The sequence below is a fragment of the Cryptomeria japonica genome, chromosome 6 (assembly GCF_030272615.1).
Source record: "Cryptomeria japonica chromosome 6, Sugi_1.0, whole genome shotgun sequence".
NCBI lineage: Eukaryota > Viridiplantae > Streptophyta > Pinopsida > Cupressales > Cupressaceae > Cryptomeria > Cryptomeria japonica.
The window spans coordinates 110,898,348-110,926,340 of NC_081410.1; the positions used below are offsets into that span (position 1 = coordinate 110,898,348).

The window sequence follows — 27,993 nt, forward strand, 5'->3', positions numbered from 1 at the left end:
TCAAGCCGGATCAAGGACGGTCTTCGCCAGGACGGTCTTCGCCAGGACGATCAAGCCAAGACATGGGCGACCTCTTTCAATCCAGCGTTCCAAGGCGAGGTACATCGTCATCCTGCACATCAAGGACAAAAGGAGTTAGAACAAGAGTTAATTAAAGATAGCCTCTCAACGACATCAAATTGAATATCTAGCAAGCTTCAAGTGTCAGATGAGGTGGCGTCCTAGTCATCATTTCTCCAATCAGTGAAGTCCATCTCAGCATGTCCAGATTCAATGTACTTAACTCATGGAAGGTGGCACAAACTCCGATGTACCTACCCCGGCTATCCATTGGTCGATTTTTCTAAAAGGGACATGTGTCCAAGCAATACAATTTTATCATTGGTCAAGCATTAAATGTTATGTAATGGTTGTAACAAACCCTAATTAGGGTTTTCATTGTAAAATCTTGGCCATTGATCTTGAATTGATCTAAGCCATCAAATTGTATTGTGGGCACTATATAAGCCCAGGCATTTCATTTTGTAAAAAAAAATTTTTAGAGGATTAGAGAGAGTTGTAAATAGTTGGAAGAGTTAGAATATAGTTGATAGAATAGCAATTAGAGTAGAATAGGAGGACAAGGCAAGAAATTGTTGCCATTGATTGTAAACAAACTCCATTTTCATTGAAGTAATGGTGAAATATGTCGTTTTTCTTGCAATTTGCATGGTTTCTTGTTGAGTCTTCAATCTTAGATGGTAGATGATTAGATGAATGGAGGAAATGTGATTGATTGATGGTGGAATTTGTACATCCATACTACTAGCAGTTTGTTGATTGCAGACTTGCCTTGCGTAGTCAACTGGAATCATTCAGCCTAAGCTCAATTTCAATTTGTTGCCTCTTCATTGATATGCATCAACTTGGATGGTATCTATGCCTGCGGTGATAATTTGAACATCATAAAGCTCCCCTTAGAAGATCGCACTAGCCTTGTGTAGATGTTCCATTGATGTCAAAACAAGACCTAGTTAGAGTTTCATCAAAAATCAAATCATTGCTCCTACATTCTTAGTATTAGGATTAGATCCTTTCTTCGCCCTTATCTTTTTTCCATTTTTTTAAATCTAAGTTAGTAAGAGCCTGTGTCCAGCAAAGCAGATCGGAAGTTCAATGTAAGTCCCCTTGTGATTCCAGCAAATCACATCATACCACTGGAGCTTGTCCACACGTGGAGATCCCACTAAAAGAACCTTGGAGTCTACCTAACTGATCCTTTACGCGAATCTTCAGCAGTTAGAGACTATTTTCTCAAGAGAGGATAAGATGCCTTTAGGTATTTTATTCTGTGTATGATTGTGTACAAAATACACGTCAACAGGTAGGTACATAGAAGTTTGTGCCACCTCCCATGAGTTAGGTACATTGAATCTGGACATGCTGAGGTGGACCAATCCGACTGGAGGAGTGATGACTGGGATGCCAACTCGTCTGACACTTGGTTGATGCCAATTTGATGTTGCTGAGAAGCTAGCTTTAATTAACTCTTCTGAAACTATCTGCTTCTTTAACGAACCCTTGCTCTAACTTCTTTTGTCTTTGATGTGCAGGATGATTGATCTACCTTGCCTTGAAATGTTGGATTGGAAGAAGTTATTCCTGATGATGCTTGACCGAGGAAGGCCGTCCTTGTCGATGCTAGGTTGGAGGAGGTCGCCCTTATCCTTGCTTGATCTTCTTTGATGATACTGAGCTGGAGGAGATCATCTTTGTTCTGGACCGGATCTTCTCTGATGAGAGCCTGCCGACTTGTAGATCCTTCGGGCTTGGGAGTTGCCATTTGATACCTACACAAAAATTCCAAAATTAGTCCTTGATCATTAAAGGGTTGAAAACAAGACTCAAAAGGAGGATTTAAGATATTAATCAGGAAACTTCATGATAAATCTAGAATTATCATTTCCTAATTAACTAATCAACACTTCGACTTTTCTAAAAAAGTGCCCAAAAAATCAAATCTTGAACAAGGATATTAAGATAATTTTGCCATGCCTCCTCTTGAGTACTCAAAAAACTTGACAATGACAAAAGAAAAACTAGATTTTGCTAGACAAGGTTTAGATTATAGTCTTCCCTTGGATGAATTACGCCTCCATTAGTCTTCAAAAGAATAAATTCCACCTTCCTTAGCCTTCAACACTTAGAAGAAATTTGCTCCAAGCAAACTATATTTCGCACCTCCAATTTGCCCTCCAGTTTCGCACTTAAAGGAATGATTGAATGATTTGAAATGTGAAAAACTCCTCCAATATATAGAGCGCTTCACCCCTTGCTTGCCCTAGGCCGACTTGCCAAAAAGGAGGTTAAAAAATAAATAAAATCTCCAAAAAGGGGGGCCGACTTGTAAAATAAAAGCAAAATAACGCCTTGAGCGCTCACCAATGAATTTTAATTTAATAAAAAATTAATTTTAAATGCCTCCAAAGTAAAATTTCGATTTTCTCAAGGCTTAAAACTAATTTATTAAATGCCAAAATGCTTTTAATTTAATGCGAATTTAATTTTAATTTTCCAAATGCTTCAACTTTAGCAATTTTGGCGATCTAATGCAAATTGGAGAATATCACTTTTTAAAACAAGGCTTAATGAAACTTCATGATGATTTCGCCCTGGACCCTCAGAGAGGGTTAGGAGCGATTTTCCATTTTAGGCTTATAATCCACCTAAATTTGATTGTTGAACCCTTATCGTTATTTCCAAGATCAATTTCCTTGCACAATTGAGTAAATTCATCGAAAATCTTGAAGGCAAAAATGTCTTTTGGAGGAATTTCGCCCTGGACCCTTAGCAAGGGTCAGGAGTGATTTTCCCAATTTTGCTCAAAATTAGCATTTTTCAACGTTCTGAATCTTTTCCAGACATTCCAACTAGGCCTTCTCATTGACTTGCAAACTTAGCTCCATCAAATTTTGGAGAAAAGGTGTGATTTTGAGGTTTTTCGCCCTGGACCCTCAGCAAGGGTCAGGAGCGATTTTTTCATTTTTGACTACAAATCCTCATTTCCTTATCAAGACACCTTCTCAACTAGCTAGATCGTGTTAATGCCTCCAAGATAAGCAAGAAAATCCCTTTTCAAGTTTTTTTCGCCCTGGACCCTCAGAGAGGGTTAGGAGCGATTTTTATAATTGCCTTCAAAATCCTCACTTTCAACGATCCTTTTTCACTTCAAGGCAAATTAAACATCATTTCAAACCCATGCCTAACCTTGGCTTTCCTCAAATTTGGATGAAAAGTTCCTATATTAGGTTTTTTGCCCTGGGCCTTCACTGAGGGTCAGGAGGGATTTTCGCTATCTAGACCAAAATGCATCACCTTTCATCTTGAAGTGTCTTTGCTAAGGAAGATGTCATCTCGTTTCATGCTATGAATAGAATATCACGCCCAAGAAAGGTTAAAAAATGTGCTTGTAAAGAATTTCGCTCTGGACCCTCAGCAAGGGTCAGGAGCGATTTTGGTGATTTCAACAAAATCCTTCATTATTTCAAGCTAAAATTCTTTCAGGAGGCAAAAGGAAGTTGCTCTTGTTTCACTCATGTCCAAAACTTGACTTTTTTCCATGCAAGATGAGAGCTATTCAAAAATTCGCCCTGGGCCCTCAGTAAGGGTCAGGAGCGATTTTGCTTTTATTGCCCAAAATTCATCAATTTGCAAGCGTCCAAACCTTTGAATGATGTTCAACCTTCCTTCCAGGAGACCCTGCACATAAAAATTTAGCCAAAATTAGTGACAAATAGGCTCAAATAAAATTTTCGCTCTGGACCCTCAACAAGGGTCAGGAGCGAGATTCGCTTTGGACCTCCTGAGAGGGTCAGGAGCGAAATTCGCTTTGGACCCTCAAGAAGGCTCAGGAGCGAAATTTGACTTTTTGAACTCTTCGTCAGGATAATTTTATGGAATATAACATTTAAGTATAAGAACTTATACTTTAAGTTATATTCCATATATACTTTCAGGATGTTTGAGAGTGGTTTCAGACCTCCAGGAGCTATATTGCAAAATCTAGTTTTTGGAGGATTTTCAGTTTTCAGACTCAGTCAAATTTCAGGATCAGGACATTCCAGACTTAGCCAAATTTCAGGATCAAGACATTCCAGACTTAGCCAAATTTCAGGATCAGGACATCACTCCAGTAGGACTTGCTATCTAGGTGATCCCCTTGGCGACACTCAAAATGCAAAGGCTAATTAACAAAACCCTAAAAGACCTAGAAAACAAACCCTAAAAAGCAAAAAAAACAGGGGTCCCCATTTGCAATGGGGCGATGTGTGAAATGGTCACAACAGGTCCATAGCAGGAAAGTAGAAAGTGCTTTCCTAAAATATAAAGTTCTTTTTAAATCTTAAAAAGCACTTTTTAGACATAAAGTTCATTTCTAACTACCAAAACAGTTGTAAATCTTGAGCTCCGTGCATGTGCACTTTTTGGAGCAGCTTTTTGGGTAGTTATTGATTACCTTTTTGGTAGTTATTGTTTCTCCTTTTGTTGTTGCTGATATTTTGCCTCCCATTTATGGGTATGGGCATTTTGATAAAGGATGAATGTGGCCCATATGTTTAAGTTTAAATCTTGGTCATTCATCCATTTTTGGGAATTCTATATAAAGGAGTTAGTTTCTCCTTTGTTAGAGGCAGAAAACAAAAATTGTTGCAAAAACTCTGGCAAAATATATACAGGATTTAATGGATGTTAAAGCTGTGTCTGTTTTACTATGAGTGCATGGTCCTCTTCTCCATTTATTTCATATTTCTGCAACTGTATTTACTTTTACATAGTTATTTATGCATGTATTTGATGGAAAGTCTTGGTTCATACCATTAGGAAATAGTTGATTATTGTTTCCTCTGCATGGTTAGTTTGAGCCCCTTTTGTGCTAAGTTCGGTTATTAGATTTGGATGAATGGGTGTAAGAGTCTATCATTCGTATCTAATAGCTTGAAAATTCAAAATCCTTAGATGATTGCACTAGTTTTTGCCTAGTTGTGCTAATTAGCTGGCAAAGTAATTTCTAGTTATTTTGAGACTTCCGTCTATGTGTTGAAATATGATGTCTTAGTTAAATTAGTTAGTTGTTCTTATTCACTCTTTATCCTTCCCTCCCTTTTTTCCTTTTTTCATTTAAGAAACCCGTCAGTCAAGCTGAAATAACATCAATTAGAAGCAAATCAGCTGATATAGGACTGTAAACTTTAAGGAACCCGTAGGAAACCAATTCCGTCTAACCGTAAGTCCCCTTTGTGTTTCCAGCAAAACACATCAACTACTAAGCTATCTTGCAGTCAAGACTTGACAATCGAAACCTTGAGGTCGTCCCCATTGATCAATTGAAACAACATTAGGGATTTCCTTATCTTAAGAGAGGATAGGATACTTAGCGAGTACATTCTATTTTGTGTTGGCCGGACAAAGTTGTAGCAATGCGACTTTAACCACGTCAACAAAACTTAATCTAGATGACTTGCAGTGAGCATAATATAAAAAAGTGTCACTAGAGTCATTAGAATTGTCTCTACCACACATTTGTTCCATTTTGTCATGCCTCCGCCTAAACAATAAAAACCCTAATAAAGGAAATTGTCTCTTCAAAAAGACTTCACAAATTTTTGAATCAATCTCAGGCAAACAATAACGTAGACAAACAAGGAGGATGCACCAATCGGCTTTAGTAATGATTCTCCAAGGAGAAGTGCCTATTCTCATTAAACTATAGACAGCAATCAGTAATAAGCAAGCTAATGCAGCAATCAAGAAGATTAGAGCAATTTGTTACAATATATTATGAAGAGCAAATACCAAAGGGTGTGAATTATCAAGAATTACAAGTGGCATCTTGGTTAATGAAGAGATATGATTTGCTAAAAAAGGAATCTTTATTCTTTAAAGGGTGTGATCTGATTATGAATGGAGTAATTAGTATTCTGTCACAAACTTACCACGAATGAGTAGATGCAGCACTGGGGGAAAATCGTCTTAATTTAAGACTTCACGTTTTTCCCAATCAGCAATCTACATCTGCAATTAAACAGCAAGCCCATCACATGTTGAGTGGATTAAGGAATAACAAGATTGATGGAGTTAGTTAAGCCAAGGTTAAATCCAAGAGGTATGATTAATCCAAGATTTGTTAAGGGTCAAAAGACATGAAGAGAAGGGACAGCTCTAATGCAAACAGTTGTCTGTGGGAAGAGACATGCCTCTTCACTCCATGAGCAGATATAAATGTCAAGATTGACCTCCAAGGAAGGATCATCATTGGCTCCAAGCTATTATAGCAATCAGCAAAAGGGAGATAATATCCAGATCAGGAAAAGACGTGTGTAAGCAGCAGATACACAATCAAGATCAGACCTCGAACTGATCCAATTCAGATCTGTTATACAAACAACTAACAGCCTTAACAATTATTTTTGTGGTATATGTTTAACCTATGCATTATATGCTAGTATTTATATAATCTGTTATATATGCTGAACATAAACTACATATACATGATTATGAATCTGTTTTTAAAGCCCAATCATGTAGGTAAGGAAGGGGAGTAATGATAAGATCTCCATCTAAGTAGGCCACCCCGAGTTGATGTCCATGTTGCTTGCCACTGGGGCTAAGAGGGCAAAGATCTGCTCTTGGGCTTAGATAGGAAGATTAAGAGCCCCCCTATTACGATCTCCTCTTCTAGCTCTACGACGATTGAATATTGACCTAAAGGGACAAGGCATGCATAGGGAAAGAAAATACAAGCACCCGACTAGGTAGACCGCCTCGAGTGGATGTCCATTTTGCCTACCATTGGGGCCAAGAGGGTGAGTGTTCGCTCTTGGGCTTAGTGTGGGGATGGCTTCGGGCGGAACTATCATGCTTCCACCCCCAAACCCTAATGTGTTTGAATAGCAGGGAGTAAAATATAATTTATCTATTTATTAATTTGAGATTATTGCATGATCTAACCCTAATGATTTGAAACGTATATATATGTATGTATCCCTGGTTATGGTTGCAAGGTTTAATTCAAGGATCACCTTGTTAAGAAGGATATTATACTTGGTAAAGATATAATCCTAAACCTATTAGATCTCTTGCTTTATTGCATTTGTGATTCTAGGGCAAATTCTAGGATAAGTCTAGAAGGGGGCATTACACGTTTTTCACTGCACTTAAAAGGACTGAATCAAAATGCTAACATCTTGTAAAACTATGTGTTTAAGAGTTGAAGAACGACTTGAAGAGACAATCTTAATGTAAGGAAGTGCCACATTAGATATTTCCTAAATATATGTGTAATGCCTAGTATATGCTGAAAGGAAGGATTCAAGAGTTGTGAGCAGGAGATGGATTTCAGACTGTTGCCTTGTCTTAGTTCATAATCATACACCTTGGTTTAACCGGTACCCTAACATTTTTTACTCTTTAATCTCGTTAAAGGCTTTCATAACCTAAGTAATTATGTGCTTTTTCTTATTGAATGGAATCCATTTTCTAGCAAAATTCATGAAGAAAATGTATTCATAGACTGATATCAATTTAAGCTGGTCAGAGGCACAGTTTTTATCAAACAGAGTTGACAAAGCAAACAATTTGTCAAATTTAGTACTAATCCAAACTCCAAAGAAATCACTTCGCAGCATGAACAGTACTATACTACCATTCTTTTCTCCAAGAAAGAGGGATTACAATCTGTGTTTCTTTTTAGACTAAGTGACAGGAGCCAAACCAAGCTGATAAATATAACCTGCAATGAACTTCCTATCATTGGCATTGTTGATGCATTTGGAACTGAACATATCATTAATGAAATTGAAACCCTTGCAGTGCAATCAATGCCGAGTTTGTTAGGCTCCTAATCATACTAAATTATCCTCTTTGCTTGTAATGAGTAGCTACCAATCCTGCATGAAGTGAAAAAAGAATGCCAACAACAAAGTCGAGATTGGATCGAGTGAGTCAAGTATCTAAGGCTGCCAACTATCATAACAAGGTGACATTAACCCTAGGTGAACTGCATTAGTTGGTAAGCTTTATTCCTATCTGAAGGGGTGAGGGGGCTGGTTTGCAATCCTCCATGCAAAATCTGGTCACAACTGAAATTCTTCTTTGTCAACCCCTGGGTCTTGGAGAATGTGCTTTAAAGCTAGATGACAGTTAGGCTTCATGTGCTTGAATGATGAAGTCTTTTGACCAAATCTCCTGAAGTCCAGTCCTTTGTTGATTTACCAGTAAGATTTCCCTTTGTTCACTTGAAGTGTTTGTTATCTATGTGAAATAGTTTTTGTGGAACCTCTTCGCATAAATAGACATCCACCTTTATTATCCATATCTCTTGATGTCCTTATATTCTCCTCAAAACTTCCATTTGTTTGCTATAGTGTTAAAGCTTGCTAGTATAAGGCTGTTATAGGATCTCAAATTACTATCAAATATGATTTTGTTCTCTCTATACCTTGCCATCCCAACATCGTCTGCAAAGGATCTTTTGAGGGGTCTAAATGTTTATTTCTTGTCAAATTTACTTTTATGGGGTTTTGATGCAGAAATGAATACCTGATGTGTCACTGAATGATAATCCAAATGTTCATTCCACTTCCCAACCCTTTTCCCACAAATTGTTGGAAATGTAAATATGGTTAGAATGCGAAAGTTTGTGTAATTGTGCAGTTAAGTGAGATTACTTGCATTTGTTTCAAATTCTAATGCTCACTTCTCCATTGGATTCTTGCAAAAGGGTATTTGTGTATGAATTTGTCTTTTCACCTACCCTCCTTCACAATAATGGCTGTATGAACCATGATTTGAAGGTTCTAAATTGCGTTTGGGTGGTCATTTTTGTCACTTTGCCTGCAAACACTTTATTTTTGATGATTTGAAATCCTTGCAACCTCAAAACAATCCACACTGACAAATTTTGATGTATTCAAGTCACATTCCTCAATTCTATGTGCTGCATTGAATCTTGATTTGTTGAAGATTTTTGAAAGTTTGTGTTGCCTCTTCAATGTTTTGTAGAACTAGGGTTTCTTGAGTTCAAATAATTCAATGTGATTAATTAAAGCTTTGAGATGAGTAAGTGGTTTTCTTCCTCAATTTGGTTTGAGCACTGCAAAAAATTAAATGTTCTTCATTACAAAATCATCTTCCATTTTAAATGCAAATTGTAGATTCTTAACACATCATTGTTGAAGGATGAATTATTTTTGTGGAAACAAATCCTAGGGCACATTAACTTTACAAATCAATCTAATCCTATATTGGATGGTATTGCAATGGAGATTTAAAACTAGGGAAAATATTTAAATTGTCAAAATCTTGAATTTCATGATGCCCTAGCTCGAAAATCATGAAGTGTCCCAAACCTCCCAATCCAGATGCAATTTTTGCAAAACATTTTAATTTGCACTTACAATTTTGGTCCAGATTGTGGAATTTCGAAGGTGCAGATTTCTCAAATTCCAATCTTATATCTTGACCTCCCTAGATTCCTTGCATTGTGTTTAAAAGGGTTTGATTTGAAAATGCATAGGAAATCCATAAGGGGTTTTCTTTGCAAACTTTGGATGGAGGATCAGAGTTTTGATCCTTGGATTGACCTTTGGAAGTATAGAAAATTTGCACAGCTAAGACACTTAGTGACATGATACAAAGACATAGGAAATCCTTAAGCAAGTGTTAGTTTCTAAAATTTAAAGGAGAGATAAACTTTAAAGTTTAACACTTTCATTTATGTCTAGATCCCTTCTACTTTCCTGCAAGAGGGATATTCAGCAAAGTAATTGAAATTGCAGACTTTTGGTTTGGAAATATAACTTTCTACCTTTTATGTCCACCTCAGAAAGCTCCAGCAAATTCTGTGAATGTGAAGACTTGCAAAGGAGATTTAATTTCGGAATTACAACTAGTAAGAGGATATTTTAAAACTGGCATTCCTAGCTTCCATCCTATACCACTTTACTCACAAATGTTGAAACTTGGAAACTTAGCAAAAGCATTGGCAAAGTGTAAACTTGTGGGGTTGGAAGATTTTAATAGATTGAAGGATATTTCAATGCTTAATATCCAAACCTCCTGACCTCTAAATAATGCAAAACTTGGAAATAAATTAAAGGTAAAAAAATTGTGGATATTCTGCCAAAAAATGACACATTTATTATGCATAGTTGTTTGCAGAATTAGTGATTACTGCAGACTTCCATACTAAGCTCCTATATCTAGCACTTAGACATTTTTTCTCAAATTGAGTCACTATTGCATTTTACTTAAGAAATCAGATTTTTGTTGAACTTAGATTGAATGCCCAAATGAAAAAGATATGAAGTCTAATCGTCCAAAGAATCCTTGCATAAAAGTTGAGAAAGTGGAACATTGATAAAACATAAAGTACAAGATTATGATGGGCTCATGGACATTTGATGATTCATATCCATACCTCTTGTCCTATTCCACTTCTCCGCAAAATGTTAAGTTTAAAGCATCACAAGATTGTGGAATTTGACCCAACCACTAGACATAACTTTGTGAAACATTCTAAAGTCTATGTAGGAGTTGATTGTGAACTCCCCACACTCCTTGATCACCTACAAAACAAAAATAACCTTCCACAAGAGAGAAAGTGGCAAGAATAGTTTGCTTGATTTTGGATGCTTGAATGATTGATTGAATATAAAATGTACATGGGATGCCTTATAAATACAAGGTTAAGGGATAGGATTAGACAAAATTATGACATGTCTTAATCCTATGTTATGAAACAACTAACATGATAATTATTAAATGTCACAAGATAAGACAAGATCTTATGACAACAAAGATCTTCTAGAAAGATTCCATAGGACCTAAGTAAGCTTAAGTATGTGAATAGGACCCATTAGATGAACTAGTTAGGTACAACACCTTATTCACTCCAATAGTCTAGTACTTCGTTGGATTCCTACATTCCTTTTCAAAGCAATATTAACACTTTGCAGAGTTAGTTTTTATTTCCAGATGTTTATCAAACGTTCCAAAGCTTAGATCTCCATTGAATTTTCGCAAAGGCGGTTTAAAGTCATAATGTTAAAAGAATTCAATGTTTGTAGAGTTTATATGGACAAAGGGACTTCAACCAAGAGATCCTTGAAACATCACAACTTATCTGAAACACATTGAAACTCATATTTTTTTAGTTTTGAAATCAAATCTTATAGCTTTCTTTTGGATTTGCAGCATAGTTTGAAGACTCAACAAGTACTTTGCAAGACTCTACAAACTTGTCAGTTTTTTTGCTAGATGAGCCAAGTTGACCAGGCTTGTGAGCCAACTCTTTCCGAGTTTGTCTAAGTCTTGGTCTAGGACTCTCCAAGTCTTAGGCTTGGACTCCGGAGTCTTGAGCTTAGGCTCTTGAACTATGTCAAAACATCCAACCACAACTTTTAAGTCAAAAATCATCATTTTTTGCACTTGTTCTCCCATTTCACCTAGCGAAACATTGACGTAGTAAGAAGACAATTGGCAGGACTCTTGAGTCCAAGCTTGAGACTTAGAACTCATGTTAGTGAGAAAAAGAGGGAATAGAGACCGAAGTTCTAAGTCCCAAGTAATTTTTGTATGTTGTATTTATATCCCAAACTCAATCATACAAAGGGCACAGGGAGTTAGTTTGAACGACACCTTAACTAATTAATAGAATACTAAAACACAAAACCTACATAAGTAATAACACATTACATATGGAACTCCGGTATATTTGTATTATCAATAATCCATTCATGTACATTTATGCAAATCTTTCTACCTTTAATATATCCTTGTATCTCCTACATTATCATTATATCGTATACATTCCTGTTCTCTTTTCTCTTATATATCATCCTCTGTTACATTACATGTTTACATTAGAGTATTTGCAACCAATGGGTTTATTCTCTAATGGAAGATTTGAAAGGACCCAAGGATTATTTTTTATAAGACTTTGATGTCCGGTTTTCATGGCCTTTTCCCTCTCAGGTTTACCTTTCGCTTCCTCAAACACCTGCAGCTATTAAATTTCCTGAGTGTTAGTCAGAAGAGAAAAGTTAACCATGTTCTATTTGTTCTTACCTACTAAAAGGTTAGCAATAAGTGTCAACATCAATCAGTCTATAGGCCTTACAATTGTCACTGTACCCTGTAAGCATCAAGTTCAGACTTTTTGAGTCTAAATTGGTTCTCTTTGCATTTGGAATCCAAATGTATGTTGTAGAACTGAAAACCTTAAGATGACTAAATTTATTGCCTATTTCAAAGCCCTATTGAAAAAATAAACTACAATGTAAATTAGTGTTACAAGACTCAGACTTGGCTCAAACTCGACAAGTTGATTTTTTACTCAGACTTGGACTCAATGCGCAGACTTGGCATAGACTCTACAAATTGAAAAACCCAATAAATTCAAAGATTTTTAAGGATTTAAAACTTGTTCTATGCACCCTCTAATAAATAAACCTTAAATACACAATAATCTCTTGAAATAGAAGCTTTGGTTGCATGCACAAGTATACATTGATCACATAAGTATAAATGCAAATCTTAGCTGAAGGAAATAACACATTCAAATATATAAATATTGTCAAATGTATACAAAATTTATGGAATATGAAATCAATGGCAACAAAAGTTCCAAAAGAATATCAAAACAAAAGCTAGAAGTCTATGGCGCAAAGGAGCCTATCTTAGCCAGTTGGCCTTCCTACATGGGTATCTAATAGAATCTTGGATGGTGATGCAACCATGATATCATCCTATGTCTTAGACTCAGTGACATCGACACCAACATCCAATTGGTCTCCTTGTTCTCTATCTCCTCTACCATGGCTACTACCTTTGCTTCTCGATCCATCCAATAAACCTATACCAAGTCATCATTGCTAAAGACGAGATCATCAACTTTAGTGATCCACTCTAATTGTGGATCAACCTCCTGTAAAGTGATAGGAGACAAGTAAGCACCCAAAAGTTGTTTAGGTGAAGGTTGTAATGAACATACACAAGATCTTTCAATCTTTGCACTGACAACCTATTGTGCTTTTTGGAGTGTATGTGCTCAAACATACTCCAATTGCGCTTACATCTTGAAGCACTACATGGCTCGCTTAAGACATGAACTGCAATCCTCTAAATATTTGGCACCTTAGCACCAAACATTTCCCACCATGCATCTGAAATGAGAAAGAATAAACATCTATTTTATTCTATTACTTTGAGTCTCATAGTTCACTCTTAATATTAAGTTATAAACATAAATGGTAAAAGCAAGAAAAGTTTAATTTTAAACTTAAATTATGCCTTTAATGTATTTTTATCTGGCTGCAATAGTGTGCGACTTGCCTTGCATATCTCTCATTCAAAGAGGTCTCCTTATGCAAGCTTGAATTTCTTCATCTCACTTACTATCATGGCTCCAACTAACGAATTAGGTGCCATTATCGACCTTGAAATCTGGGCGAAATTGGAATGAAGGATTGAGGAAGTAGGCAGTTGTATGTAAAGGTTTGCGAAGATGAAGGTGCCATTTTCAATCAATGTTCTATCATATGGGACGGTACTTAGCCTCAACCCTTGAATAAATAGATCTAATGGCCTTTTTCACCCTATCCATGCCCTCATATATGTAGCCTATTGCAAGCTTCTCCCCATCAACAACTCATAAGAGAACAACTAAAGGCTCTATGAATTGCAATCATTTTGAAACATTAAAAATGAACATAAATACGTGTGAACAATATTTAGAAAATGAAATGGAAATATGAACGAAAATATAATGGAAGGTTACGTCTATAATTCCTTGGCTGATTGCCAAAAACTCTTCTCATTGAAAACCCAATCAACCATGTCAACCTCAGCATTGGTCTTTGCATATGATGATGTAGACCACTCCTCACTTACTAACATGCGCCTCAAAGTGGCCTTGGATTGAAGCAAGGATTGCAATGTGGTAAAATTGGTTGCAAACCAGGCTATTCTTGACGAGCGAACATTTTTGTACTTGTGAATTTCCTCATAAGGTTGAGGACCCAAGTATGATTATAATATATATATATATATATATATATATATATATATATATATATATATATATATATATTTACAAATATTTCTTGTATGCTCTATACATGTTTTGATCCAAGGAAGTTTGCCAAGGTCCCCCAATATGAGATCAAGGCAATGAGTAGCACAAGGAGTCTGGAACAAGGAGGTGTGCCTATCCATAAGAAGTCTACTTGCAACAACATAATTTGTTGTATTATCCGTAACTATGTTCATTACGTTCTCCTCACCCACCTAGACCAAGACCCCTCAAAGGCCTCACAAAGAAACTTGATATTTCTTGTGTTACCTGAAGCATTAGTTGATTTCAAGAACACTATGCTACCTGCAAAAGAAAACAATTAGTGAGGCAATAAATTAACAGTTAAAAATCTTAATCACTAAATCAGTTGATTTTACAAAGTACAATTACTTGAGGAAGAAACAAGAAAATTCAACAATGTCCTACTTTTATTGGTCCAACCATCAGTCATGATGGTGCAACCACTGTTCCTCTATATGCCACGTTGCTCATCAATTTTGGCTTTTACATAAGCCACTTTATGAGTCAAAAGAGAGCCCTTTATCTCATCATCATTAGGGGCTTTGAACCCGACACCACAAACAATAATGACATCTATCATTTTTTGGCATTAAGGATACCTAAAACAAATCAAATAAACAAAAAAAGTGTTAACTTTAAAATCTTTAATGCCACATACTCTTAAAAGAAAAAATAATCAATAGACAGAAATCAAACTATGCATTTTAAAGCAAAAATAATAATAATCACCTGGCTGCATCGAATGGAATAGTGCAGTAGAACGAGAAGTCTTCAATTGCACTTTTTGCATCATCATGCTTGTCCTTGTTCCAACCCATGTGTAGTCAATGTACAATGCCTATTGTTGTGCTTGATAATATTGGTTACCCGACAATGTATTAATTGTCCAAATTAAGTTGTTGTCACTCTTGGGTAGTTATATGTGTTAGTTGGTTGACGGTTGTGTTCCTCTTGGTAACCGTCAAGTCCTTTAAATATGTTGTGTATGTCAAGCAAAATGGTATGGTATAGTCGGATCAACTGTAATCCTTGGCCAATCATTTGTGGTCTTCTTCTTTGTAATAATTTCATGTACAAATAAAGATATATTTTACTCTTGTATTTGGTGTGCATTGTCAACTTTATTTTTACTTCCTGTATTTAATGTATTAGAGATAGTAGTAAACATATGGGATTGTTGCCTTAAAAGAAATTGAGTCAGATTTGAATGATTCATGCCCTTAGATCCCAATAAAGGTGAGCAGAGGCCACAGGGTTGCCAAGATCAAGTGTTTAGGCAATCTTTAAGGATTGTAGAACAAAAAGAACGAAGAAGATTACGAGAAACATTTGAGGAAAATCCAGTCGGGCGATCAAACCATCCGTTCGTACAGTCAACATTTGATGAGGAGTACAAAGAGGGAAATCCTGAACTCAATTCCATTTTCTATCTATCTCGAGGAAACTAAGAATTGAAGGATCTGAACCACAGATCCCCGGATAGAGGGAGCACAAGAAAGAGCCAAAGCTTGGAAGTACCCAGAGTGTTGGGGATGTTGAAGGCAGATGTGTAGAGGACCCATGCATGGTGAAGAGTGCAATGAAAGCACCGGAACGTAGCAGTCGCAACAGTCCACCCAGGTCCGACACACAAGGGAGTAAGCAGGGAAGAAATATGGTGACTTCTCTGACAAGTCTGAATGTGGTTTGATAGAAATTGTCGAAGTTCACGGGGAATGGATCAAAGGATCCTACAAGGCACCGCAAGATGTGTGAAACCATCTTGTTGGCAAGCGGTCAGCTAGATAAAGACTATTGGTTGAGGGCATTTCCCGCAACTTTACAAGGAATAGCCATCAACTGGTTCTCGAAACTAGAAGATGAACACATAGAATCTTGGGAAAAGCTGAAGGTGTTTGAGGTAGAGTTTAAACTCCTATGAGATGATAATGAAATTGTTATTGAAATCTATAATACCAAACAAGGGAAGCATGAAAACGTACGAGCATACAATTGTAGGCTCAAAGAGTTGCTAAGTAAGATGGAGAACTAGCCAACCTACGGGTTGAAGAAGAGGTGGTTCATTGAGGGATTTATCCCTTCCCTAAGAAAGAAAATGAAAGTGGTACCTCTGTCATTGTACGTTGATGCATATAATTGGGCGATGGACATTGAGAGTGAATCCAAAAATGCTCTCGGGGAAACATGAATACTAACAACAAGATCACCGAATGTAGCAGCGGTGAAGAATCCAAAAAGGTTTAGGCCCTACAACAAGATATGATGAGAATGATGAAAGAATTGAAGGCAGAGAAAGGAACCAATAAAGAAACTAATAAACTATGGTGTACTAAGTGCATTTTTGAGGGGCACATGAAAGGTAATTGTCCTAGAAAGGTGTTTTGTGATATTTTCCAAGTGATGGTTCATTCAATAAAGGAGTGTCCATATAATTTGAAGACTAGAAGTATTCAAGTACTCTTCATGCAGGAAATGTCTACTCCATCGAAACCGCATAATGTATCGCGAGGCGGTTATGGAAGTCAACAAAGAGGATGAAATCAAATACAATACAACTCTAGAGGATGTCCTATCATATAGTGCTGACAATGTAGCGAAAGGGGACACTTTGCAAGAGACTACCAAAATAAGAAAGACAACGTACATTTATTGTGCAAATGGTGTGGACTAGGTGACCATGAAGACACCAACTTTCCAAAGCAAAAGGGTCTTAATATGCTAGACGTGGAGGAACAAGACGAGGCAATTTTGGCAATCATAGGAGTACAAACGAAGAAGTCATTACTTCGAGCAGCCAGAGAACAAGTAGAACAAGTGTTGGCGAAGGAGCAAATAACCTCCAACGAAATAGATGCTACAGACAACCGCATCCATCAAGGTGACAAACCTTCTACAAACTATGCCACAATTGAAGATGGCGATCTCCAACATAGTTGGTGACGACATAGCCGGCCAGAAATAATGCAAACCACACGAGGAACCGACGGTGAAACCAGTAGTTAACTTAGCTAGTGATCCAATGTTGCTAATAGTGAGCATTGGGAGGAAGCTAACTCTTGTCGAGATGGAAACAATGGGGCAAAAGCTAACAAATACCATTGTCGACAAAGGCTCGAGAGTTAATGTGTTGTCGAAGGAAACCTAGAAATGTGTTGGGAAGCCAACACTATGGCCACCAACCTTCCTCTTGGTGGGTGCCGACCAACATGGCGTTAATCCATTGGGAAATTGATGGCACAAAAAGTAACGATTGGGACACAACAATTTCTCTTGGACTTCGTGGTCATCCCGTTGCAAAAGGAGTCGAGTATGGATGAAGGAAGGAAAGGCATGGAACCAAATGATGAAGGGGTGCTTGAATTAGAAGATTGCTCTGAAGATGAAACAAATTCTCTCTGTGGAGTATTTCAGCGGCAAATGAAAGTTTTGATATATTTTTGTCAACGTGTAATTTTCTTGAAGCCACAACTCTTGGTGAAGAGCAACTGATGAAAGCAAGTAGAATATGGAGAAAACTTCACCAAAAGTTTACACGAAAAGGAAGAGGGAATTAGGATGGATGGAAAATGGAAAGAAAAACATAACAAAGTCTCAAAAAATTTAAAAATTTCAAGGGGAACCAACGAGCGAGGAAAATTTAAAAGGATTCATTAAAGTGTTACTGTTATTGGAGGACATACTAAAGTGCAATGACTGATTTACGAGAAAAGCACTTATTGAAGAGGCCGAATTAAATACTATAAAGTATGGAGGAGAAATATAGAAAAATTTAATGTCAACAATACAAAGTACATTCTTCCTAGCTGTGTGCGAATTCTTCACGGAAATTGGAAAGACATTTACCACTTTCGACAACATTATAATTTTCACTCTTAGCGAGAGTATGTTTTCTATTTTCGGCAAAGACGTTATAATTCATTCTCGACAATAAGGGTATGGCACCATGTTGTAGGAGGTGCAAGGCTTCCCACTGCACGACATCCTCATGGGGTACAACATCTAAGGCTCCATCTTAAGGTTTTTTTCATACAACACATTAAGTATCCTATCGTATGCCTCTCAAATCCCTTGCCATACGGCCAATGTTTATTATCTTACAACACTTTCATTCTGTATGGAAAGGCAAGGGAGTACGACCTCCTTCCATACAACAAACTTATGTACGACAAGGCAAGAGTACGAACTGGTAAAAGTTCAGTAGTACGACAACTTCAATAGTCCATATGACATCCTTTGGCACATCTCATATGGTATCCTCTAGCATACCAAGCACGACAATTTCTTGTTTTCCTTGTGTTGATGTGGCTAAAGTGTGTTACCAACTCTCTCCAGTCAACACAGAATAGAATGCTGAGTATCCTATCCTCTCTTGAATAAGGAAATCCCTAATGTCGTTTAAAATGATCAAAGGGGACAACCTCAAGGTTCCAAATGTCAGGTCTTGACTGTGGGATAACTCATCGGTTAATGTGTTTTATTGGTAACACAAGGGGGTTTACGTTTACAACAAGCTAGCCTACATCAGACGATGCTACGATTCTCAGGCTGGGGCAATAAATAACAAAACGGAAGGGTTTGGGGATCCTAAGTACAATGGTAGTAATGATTGGTGTTGCGGGTAGACAGATTTCCATAAACCAATTCTTGTTTCGCCAGAGATACCCTCACAACTCAACAAGAACAGTGCAAGCTCCAAGGGGGTGAAGGATTTTTAGGCCGGAGATACTCATTTGGGCATCCAATTCTGGCGCAGCCTAAGATGAATATGTACAGTTGAACTAAGCACACTAGTAAGGTTCAGACTAACCATACACAGAGACCTACAATCAATAGGCCCCCAATGGTATGAACCTGAAATGCATCAAATGCCCTCACACTTTGCCATTTAAATCATCGAACTCTAATTAACTAGCTGAAAGGAAATCATGCAAACAGGGGAAAACAGAAATAACAAACACCATACTTCAATGTTCATATATTAGTTTCAACTGCCATTACAACAATTTCTTCGAACAATCCTATTCTATTCTACTTCTAATCTGCTAACTCCTAAAGATCTAACAAATTCTAATAGTCTAATCTTTTTACAATGAGAGAAGCCACTGCCTTTTATAGATTTTACAATTTGAATGAGGGGCTCAGATTGATTGCATCCAATGGCTGCAATCTGCCTTCAAGAAGCTTGGCAGCTTTAACCCATGCCTATTAACTTGTTATAACTTCTCAGCTACCCCCTTCAACCACCTCCCTAGCTACCGGCAACTGTTTGTCATCAATTTGGTCAATTAGGTAGCTAAGGAATAATTGACCTATGTACTATTGTTTTATTTGCATTAAACGGAGCCCACAGGTAGCTATTTACAATAATGCAATTCAGTTTCTACAAACTGATTTTTTAGGGATTTCTCTGTTGTGCATTTTTGAATCTACATACTTCTGTAGCATTCTGAGTGTTTTGTTCATGCCTCTCAGAGACTCAGAACAACATCATTTTGGTCTCAACTTTATGGCACGTTCTTCAATCTCAGTGGTCACCATTTTGATTCTATGCACTTCATCTTCATCCTTCAGATTTGATTGCGATCATGTCTTCAATCTGCGCTTTAAGTTTTCCCCTCGGCTCTTTCCAACGATGTCGACCTATAAAAGCATGTTCAACCTGAATTAATCACCTCGAAAAATTTAAGTAGTTTCAACAAATATTAAATGTTGTCAAGGCAATGTCGGGCTTTGTTTCGGGGAATAGGAGGGAAATGAAAGATGTTTATTTTTAAAACCATTCGAACCTCTTTTTACTTCATTTCACCTTTGGCTGAAAATCGTGCCACTTTAAAGGGAAAACTTGGGCATTTTGAAGGCAAAGTGTCAAAAGTTCCCCTCCTTTGGTTTCACTTAATGTTTTCATTCTATGGAAAACTTAGGCATTTTGAAGACAAAGTGGCAAAAAATTTCCCTTGTTTTGAATTTCACACTTTGCCAACTTAAGGAAAAAGTTCAACGATTTTGGGCAAATGTGCAAAGTGATTTAAAATTTCATTCAATCTCACTAAGGGAAAACTTAGGTGATATTAGGCAAATGCGTCGAAATGCTTTTCCCTTTTTTCTTTTGTTCACTTAATTTTGCCTTTCATCATTTAGGGGAAAAGTTAGGCATTTAGAGGCAAAAGTGCCCGAAAAAGTCCCTAAAAACCCCTCCCCTTTATTATTATTTCCATGGCCTTTATAAGGCGAAATAACAAAAGGCCCCTTTCAAACCTTACTTTATTTCAACCTTGCATTATCTTGGTGTTATTGGCTCAACTTCGGTGTTTTGTAGGCAAAATTGAAATATGCCTTGACTTAAACCAATCAACGATTCTCACATCGACCCAACTTCGGCTTTTGGAGGCAAATATAAAGCATGTTTCAAAATGCCGCTCCACTTTGAGTTGCTATAGGGCTTTATCAGGATTTTTTAAAGGGAATTTTCAACCTTAGTTTGAACTTCCACTTTGTTTCGAACCTTATGGGATTGCCAAGGCCCAATATAGAAGGCGATGGTAAATAGAAATGACTTTGGCTCACCCTAAATGCTTGCTCGATACTCTTCAGTATTATTTTTGGGAGTTTCTCGACAAATACACAGATGAAATGAATGAAATGTTGCCCTTTTCAACCACTTTTGGCGGAAAATGCCCGAAGTTTTCCTTTTGTTCGTCGACCACGGCCAAATCGGGAAGGTTTTCCGTGAATAAAGAGGGTTGGAGAGGAGTCGCGGGGCTATTTTCGGCTTTTGAAGGCTCAATACCCAAGCAACATCCATATTTTATGGGTAAAATTCCCGAACTTTTCCCTCTACTATTCGACCCTGGGCAAACATCGGGAATTTTTCGGCCTTTACAGAGTCGCTTGGCCAGGAGGAAATAATTATCTCGCCTTAGAAGAAGATCAAACCCTATTACTTTACTTTTCTTTTTAGCTAGGGATTTTCTCGGGATATGAAGGCAATTGGAGAACGTTTTGAAAGAGCAGACTTAAGCGTATTTGTTAGGTTCAAACTTACCCTATTTTAGATGTCCACCCATTCGAGGAGGTTTCTCAACATATACAGGTGGATTTGAGAGCAAAGGCTTCATTTATTGTGAGCAAATGCCGAAATCCTACCCTTCTCTCCTTCATTCTTGGGTAGACTACAAAAAAAACGCGGGTCCCCTATGAAGTAGGGGTGTGTGTGCAATACGCACAACACCCTGTATAGTCAATCTTTGACCATTCCATATGCCTACTACACACTACAACTATACAACATTTGGTGGTCGCCCTTCTTGTATGGTGGTTCTCCCAGTTCATCGTGCGACATTTGAAGATGATTCCAACACCATACGTCGTACGATAGCCACAACCCATTCAAATTGCACTTGCATCGTACGACATACGTCTTCTTAGCTGCACCATACGTCATCATCCCTACAACAATGTATGGCCCCTTGAGAATGACATTATACAGCAGTATGGAAAACATTATGTATGACCTCTGTGGCAGAAGACAAATTCCCCCACCACTCGGTGGCACCTTTGCTTAACATTCTGACAAAGAGGATTCTTCATAACATGTCCAAAATTCCTATTTTTTGGCATCATCAGCATTGCTTTTCGCATCCTAAATAATCTCAAAAAAGATGTCTTCCATGGACTTCTATATGATTTTGAAGGTCTCAATTTGGGCTGCCATGGGAACTCACAAGGGGCGCTACCCCTTGGCCCTACTGGGGGCATGTTGGTGTACATTTTATCATTTATCAAAGATTAGAATAAAATATCCAAGGATACTCTATCCTCTCTTAAACAAAATCACTACATGTGCCAAGATTGCAAGAAAGACCACACAGCGGCTCCAAGGTTTATATGTGCGAACGAGCGACTTTGTGTTGGATAGCTTCCTTGGTTATGTATGCTGAAATACACGGGCGACTTACACTTGGCTTGTTCAATTCACAATGGAGATTTATAGTTTGGGTTTGGATCATGGACTTCAAGAAAATCTAAAAAGGAGATAAGGTTTAGAAATTCTAATCTATTCCTAAGAACTCAAGAGGCAGCATTGACTAGGTGACTTCAATAACAACACTTTGCTTCACCACACTTAGTTCAACTACACAACGTGAGTGCAATCTTCAAGGGATGTGCTTATGATTTTCATACTTATGAATAATACCAATAGTTTAACAATATTACTCATAGTAGAAGTTAAACCTTCACAAAATAAGCTTAGACTAACTTTACGCAATGAACAAAAATCATCTGTCCATCAAAAGTATGAGTGGAAATTCACCATAAATCAATACTTATCAAATCTTGCATTCTTCTAACATACATGAAATAAAATCTAAATTATGATGAGGGATAAGAACCATGCCAACTCCAAAATAAGAGAGGTAATCACTATCAATTCGAACAATGCATTACTTATTACTTTGGTAGTTGTAAGCAACAATTACTTATCTCAACATGTTTTGCAACATGTTCCCATGTTTACAAATGAGGGGTTGAGCTCAATTTATAGGCTCCCCAATTACAATTCAATGGCCAAGATTGATTTCAAATCAACGGTCGAGATTACAAAATAAAACCTTAATTAGGGTTTGTTAAAAACTAACTACTCTTTGACCAATGAGAAAATTACATTTGAGGACACTTGTTTTTTTCGCATATTTCCACACTTTGGCTCGCAAGCAATGAAGCTCACTTGGGCTTGAGTATTATAGTGGCGTTGAAGTAAGACCTTCGATGATTTTCTTTTTTGTTTTTGCCATGACTTCACTTGGGAGACCATACTGACTTAGAGAATTCATTAAGTGTAAAAGTTATAGTAATCACAAGATATCGGTGTCAAGACACAATAAATGATCCCCTTCCGAGTCAAGCACAAATTTTAACCAAATGATGAAGTTGAAAAAGAACAACCTCGCATTCAAAAGTACATCATAAATAATTATCCAAGAAATGGACTGAACATAGTTTAGCACGGACGCTAGAATTATTAAGAAACAACACCCTTCACAAATGGAATCCCCTTTATAGAAAGTAAAACAAAAGAAACAAGCAAACTAAACTAAGAAAGCAAAACAACTAATCTAAAGCAAGCAAAGCTAATTGACCTATTCTAGACAAAAACAATTTTTTTTAAGCGAACAACACTCAAAAGACCTAAGTATATTCAACTCCTAGCATGATTTCTCAGGATGTGTAGCAACAACAAAGCAACAGTCACAGTCCAAAGCTTTGCAAACTTATCTTTAAACTTAGAAAAATATTTTTCCAAAGTACAAACCTAGAACTCAAGCAAAACTTCAAGAAAGATTAGTAATTGGGGCAACTCGTCTTTGATCCATAAACAAGTTATCTTTCCTGAATATCCATAATCAAAATGATATTCTTTATAGTCAACAGTAGGGAAAGATGCAAGCTGGTGGTCTTTATTTGCAGACAGGAATTCCTGCTCGTCGTCCATTGCTTCATCAAGAGGTCGGAGTTGATGGTGAACCATACCACTTGCATCCGAAACATGCAAGTTAATGTCACGTCCCAAACTGGGTGGAGTGTGGCAGGAATTAGATTCACAAGGGAATTTGGAAATTTGGAACATTTCATGTGTTGGCTCCTTTTGAATCCCTATTGGATCAAACCTCAACCCGAATTGTTCTTCATTTTCTGCCCCTGTCATAGTTACTCGTTCATCAGGTAGCGTTCCATTTTTCTCAATTTCATCTAGCAATTCCCCCATTGGATCAAGCGCCAACGCAAAATGCATTTCATATTTTGCTTCCATCTTGGTAGCCCATTGATCATTAAACATTCCATCTTGTTTGCAACCACTTATTACTTCTTCCATCTTGTTTATGCATGAACAAACTTCTTCATTAAGGACTATTCCTTCTTGAAGTGCACCATCTCTATTTTGAACTAAGCCCTCTATTTCTAGCTCCTGATGATCTTTAATAACTTGCAATTTTGTATATTCATTCGCTCTCATAGGCTGACAACTACCTTGGGTGGTTCCCTTTGCTTGGATGTATCCCATTGCTTCTTTGATCTTTACTGCAATAGCCTCTCGTTCTAGTGTGATGTAGGGGCAATCTTCATCTACTTGAATGCTTGATTCAATATCTTCTTCCGATTTTCTTCCTTGACAACTTGATGAGGTTGCAATGCTTTGTTCTTTTGATGCAAGACTAAGATGCTCATTCCAGATGTATTTCCTTGGCAATTCAGATAATCCCAACTGACACCTAGCTTGGTTGATAGCCTCTTCACATATAGAACAAGCGAATTCTGAATGTGGTTCATTGTGAATCCGACACCAACGAGGAAGCAACACGCCTTCAAGTCGTTCATTTCCCACCTCTATTTGATTTTGAATTCTCAACTTGAATCTTGAGAAAGGATCATTTCCATTGCCCTCATCGTCAGGCTTTATGCACAATTCTGGTTTTGGAACATCCCAAAAGAAAATTTTCCCTTGCAAAACCAATTCTATCCTTGACAAGAATGTCAAGCAATTCATCTCATCATGCTTGGTTGTTTCATGAATCCGGCACCTCCCTGGTAAGGCAAATTGAGACAAATTCCTGGGGTGCAGTTGTGCATTCAAATTTTCTTGAATCTGAGTGATGTCCACAAGGAGACTGTCTTGACAACAAGAAATACGAAACAATCGCCCATCCATTCAGAAATCTCTTTTGATTTTGATTTTTTTTTAAAAAAAAATTTCACTTTTTTTTGGAGTTTTTTGACATAAAAGAGATCTAACATATCTCTGATTTGGCAATTCAAAGTTCATACTGCTTCCATCCAACTGAATTTCTCCACTTGTGAAAATAAACATCCAAATGTCCAGCCCCTCCTTCTAGTGCCAATTTATGTTGGTGTACGTTTTATCATCTACCAAACATTAGAATAAAATATCCAAGGATACTCTACCCTCTCTTCAACAAAATCACTATGTCTACCAAGATTGCAAGAAAGAGCACACGACGACTCCAAGGTTTATATGTGCGAATGGGCGACTTTGTGTTGGATAGCTTCCTTAGTTATGTATGCTGAAATACAAGGGGGACTTACACTTGGCTTGTTCAATTCACAATGGAGATTTATCGTTTGGGTTTGGATCATGAACTTTAAGAAAACTGAAAAGGAGATAAGGTTTAGAGATTCTAATCTTTTCCTAAGAATTCAAGAGACGGTATTGACTAGGTGACTTCAATAAAAACACTTTGCTTCGCGACTACACAATGTGAGTGCGATCTTCAAGGGACGTGCTTATGATTTCCATACTTATGAATAATACCAACAGTTGAACAATATTACTCAAAGTAGAAGTTAAACCTTCACAAAATAAGCTTAGACTAACTTTACACAATGAACAAAAATCATCTGTCCATCAAAAGTATGAGCGGAAATTCACCATAAATCAATACTTATCAAATCTTTCATTCTTCTAACATACATGAAATAAAATCTAAATTATGATGAGGGATAAGAACCATGCCAACTCCAAAATAAGAGAGGTAATCACCATCAATTCGAACAATGCATTACTTATTACTTTGGCAGTTGTAAGCAACAATTACTTATCTCAACATGTTTTGCAACATGTTCCCATGTTTACAAATGAGGGGTTGAGCTCAATTTATAGGCTCCCCAATTACAATTCAATGGCCAAGATTGATTTCAAATCAACGGTCGAGATTACAAAATAAAACCCTAATTAGGGTTTGTTAAAAATTAACTACTCTTTGACCAATGAGAAAATTACATTTGAGGACACTTGTCCTTCTTGCTAAATATAAACCAATAATAAAATAGAATGTTGTTGCATTGTGAAGTGTGCCTTCTAGAAGCTTCTGGATAAGTCAAGTTCGTTGAACTTGGACATGTAGACTTGGAACAATCTGATTGTTGGATTTTCTCCTTGAATTCTTCAATTTGTGCCGAAAAATTGCTTGAGTATGGAAATTTATTTGGAATAGTCTTCTTGCCACTATCTGATCTTGATTGGGAGCTTGTCTTTGACTCTTCAAGAGATGAAATCCTTCAAGAAGTCTGGATTTTATGGCAAGCGTGGAGACTTTTCTTTCTTGATTTTTGGAAGCTCTTGTCTTGAATTTTGGAGAAGAATTCCCTTGTGCCTTCGCCACAATGGAGGAAGCTGAAACTTTTCTTGTGAAGTATTTCCCTTAGCCATTTTATGGCTAGTCAATTTTATTTTGTGACACCTTCATGTGGATCCTTCCAACACCTAGCCCAGATTTTGAACATTTCCATGCTTGGACACACTTTGCCTGTGGATTTGCCTTCAATTCTGGATCTGGCTTGTGTTGAGTAGAACAAACTCCGCATTTGGACAAGGATTTTATTCATCTGCTCCTTCTCCTCTTTTTTCTTCTTCTTTCTTCCCGTTTCTTCTCCAACACTTATTTAAAATTTGATTCTTTTGGTTGTGGAAAATTCCATACTTCGCCATTTTTCATGTGTCAAACTTTTATTTTGCAACCCGTTTGTTTGTTTGACCCTTGATTTCATGTGCTACTTTGTCAAATTTGTTCTCCCTTTAGCCATTTTCTCTCTTCGGCATGGCAAGTCGATTGTCTTCATGTCTTATCCTTGAGCCATACACAATTTTTTTATGTCTTGCTTAAGCATCTTCACATATTCCGTTTATGCCTGGTCAACTTGTGTTATATGCAATTTACCTAAGCAAATTATATTTTCTTTTATCATGTCAAAACTCTCCACCTTTCCTTGTCTAGGCAGACTTTGTCTTTGTTTGGATAGTCTTCTTTTCAAATTTATCTTTGCCAACCTCCTTCCATCATGGGTGGACTCGAAGGTTTCTTAATCATTGCTTTTCTTCTTCAATTATGTCTAGGTGGACTTGGATGAAGTCTTGCCATCTTGTTTTATGCTTTATCTTGGACAATCTAAACCATGCTTTTCTATCCTTCCAAGGTGAACTTGAGAGTTGACAAGCCAAGGCGGACTTCTCTCATGTTTGGACATTCCTCCATGTGTTCCTTGGTGGACTTGGCTTGGTCTTTTCCATCTTGCTTCTTGGTTTAGGCAAACTTAATGTCTTCTTGGCCATGTTTTCTTTGCCAACTTTGTTTTATTCCTTCCTTTTGCTTTTCTTTTGCAACCATGGCAGACTTTGTATTGCTTTGGACATCCATCTTAAAGCTAGGCTGAGTTCAAGGTTCCTTTGTCATGCTTTCTAAGTGCCTTGGCGGACTTGGACAGCCTTAAGACATTGTTTAGCTTTATTCCATCATGGGTAGACTTTGAAACTTCTTGGACAAGGCGGAGTTGGAAGGTTGCTTGCCATCTTTGTTTGTGCTTGATAAGTACTTGGTAGGGTGGGGTTTAGAGGTTGTTGGACATTGCTTGCTTTAGTCCATGCTTTTCCAAGGGCGGACTTGGAATGTGCTTTGCCATCCTTTCTCAAGGCTAGGCGGAGTTGGAAGACCTCTTGCCAACCTTGTTTTAGCTCTCATCTTTCTGTCGTCCTCATATTTGGATTTTCAAAAATGTGACAATCCCTACAAATTTTTGCTCAAAATGTGTCATTTTTGTCTCCAAGGCATGTTTTATGAGGTGAAAAAATCACATTTGTTCGTGTCAAATCATTAGGGGTTGTCTTTGCCATCATTGCCCAAATTTTGGTGAGTTTTGGTCTTCTTTTTTCTAGCCTTTTGTGCAATTTCGGGTTTCAGAGCAATCATTGCAGGTTGAAGATTTTACTCTTACGGTACACTTCCCGAGGCAAAAAAATTTCTCCTTGGTGAACTAGACTGATCTTCGGTCCATCCTCGATTCACGTTTCG

At 37.3% G+C, this 27,993-nt stretch overlaps 1 protein-coding gene across 1 annotated transcript in view; it reads left to right on the forward strand.

The window, feature by feature from the left end:
• LOC131051237 (uncharacterized) overlaps positions 1-27,993 on the forward strand; it is a 180,087-nt gene that overhangs the window by 116,999 nt on the left and 35,095 nt on the right. The gene's annotated exons all lie outside the window — the stretch shown is intronic.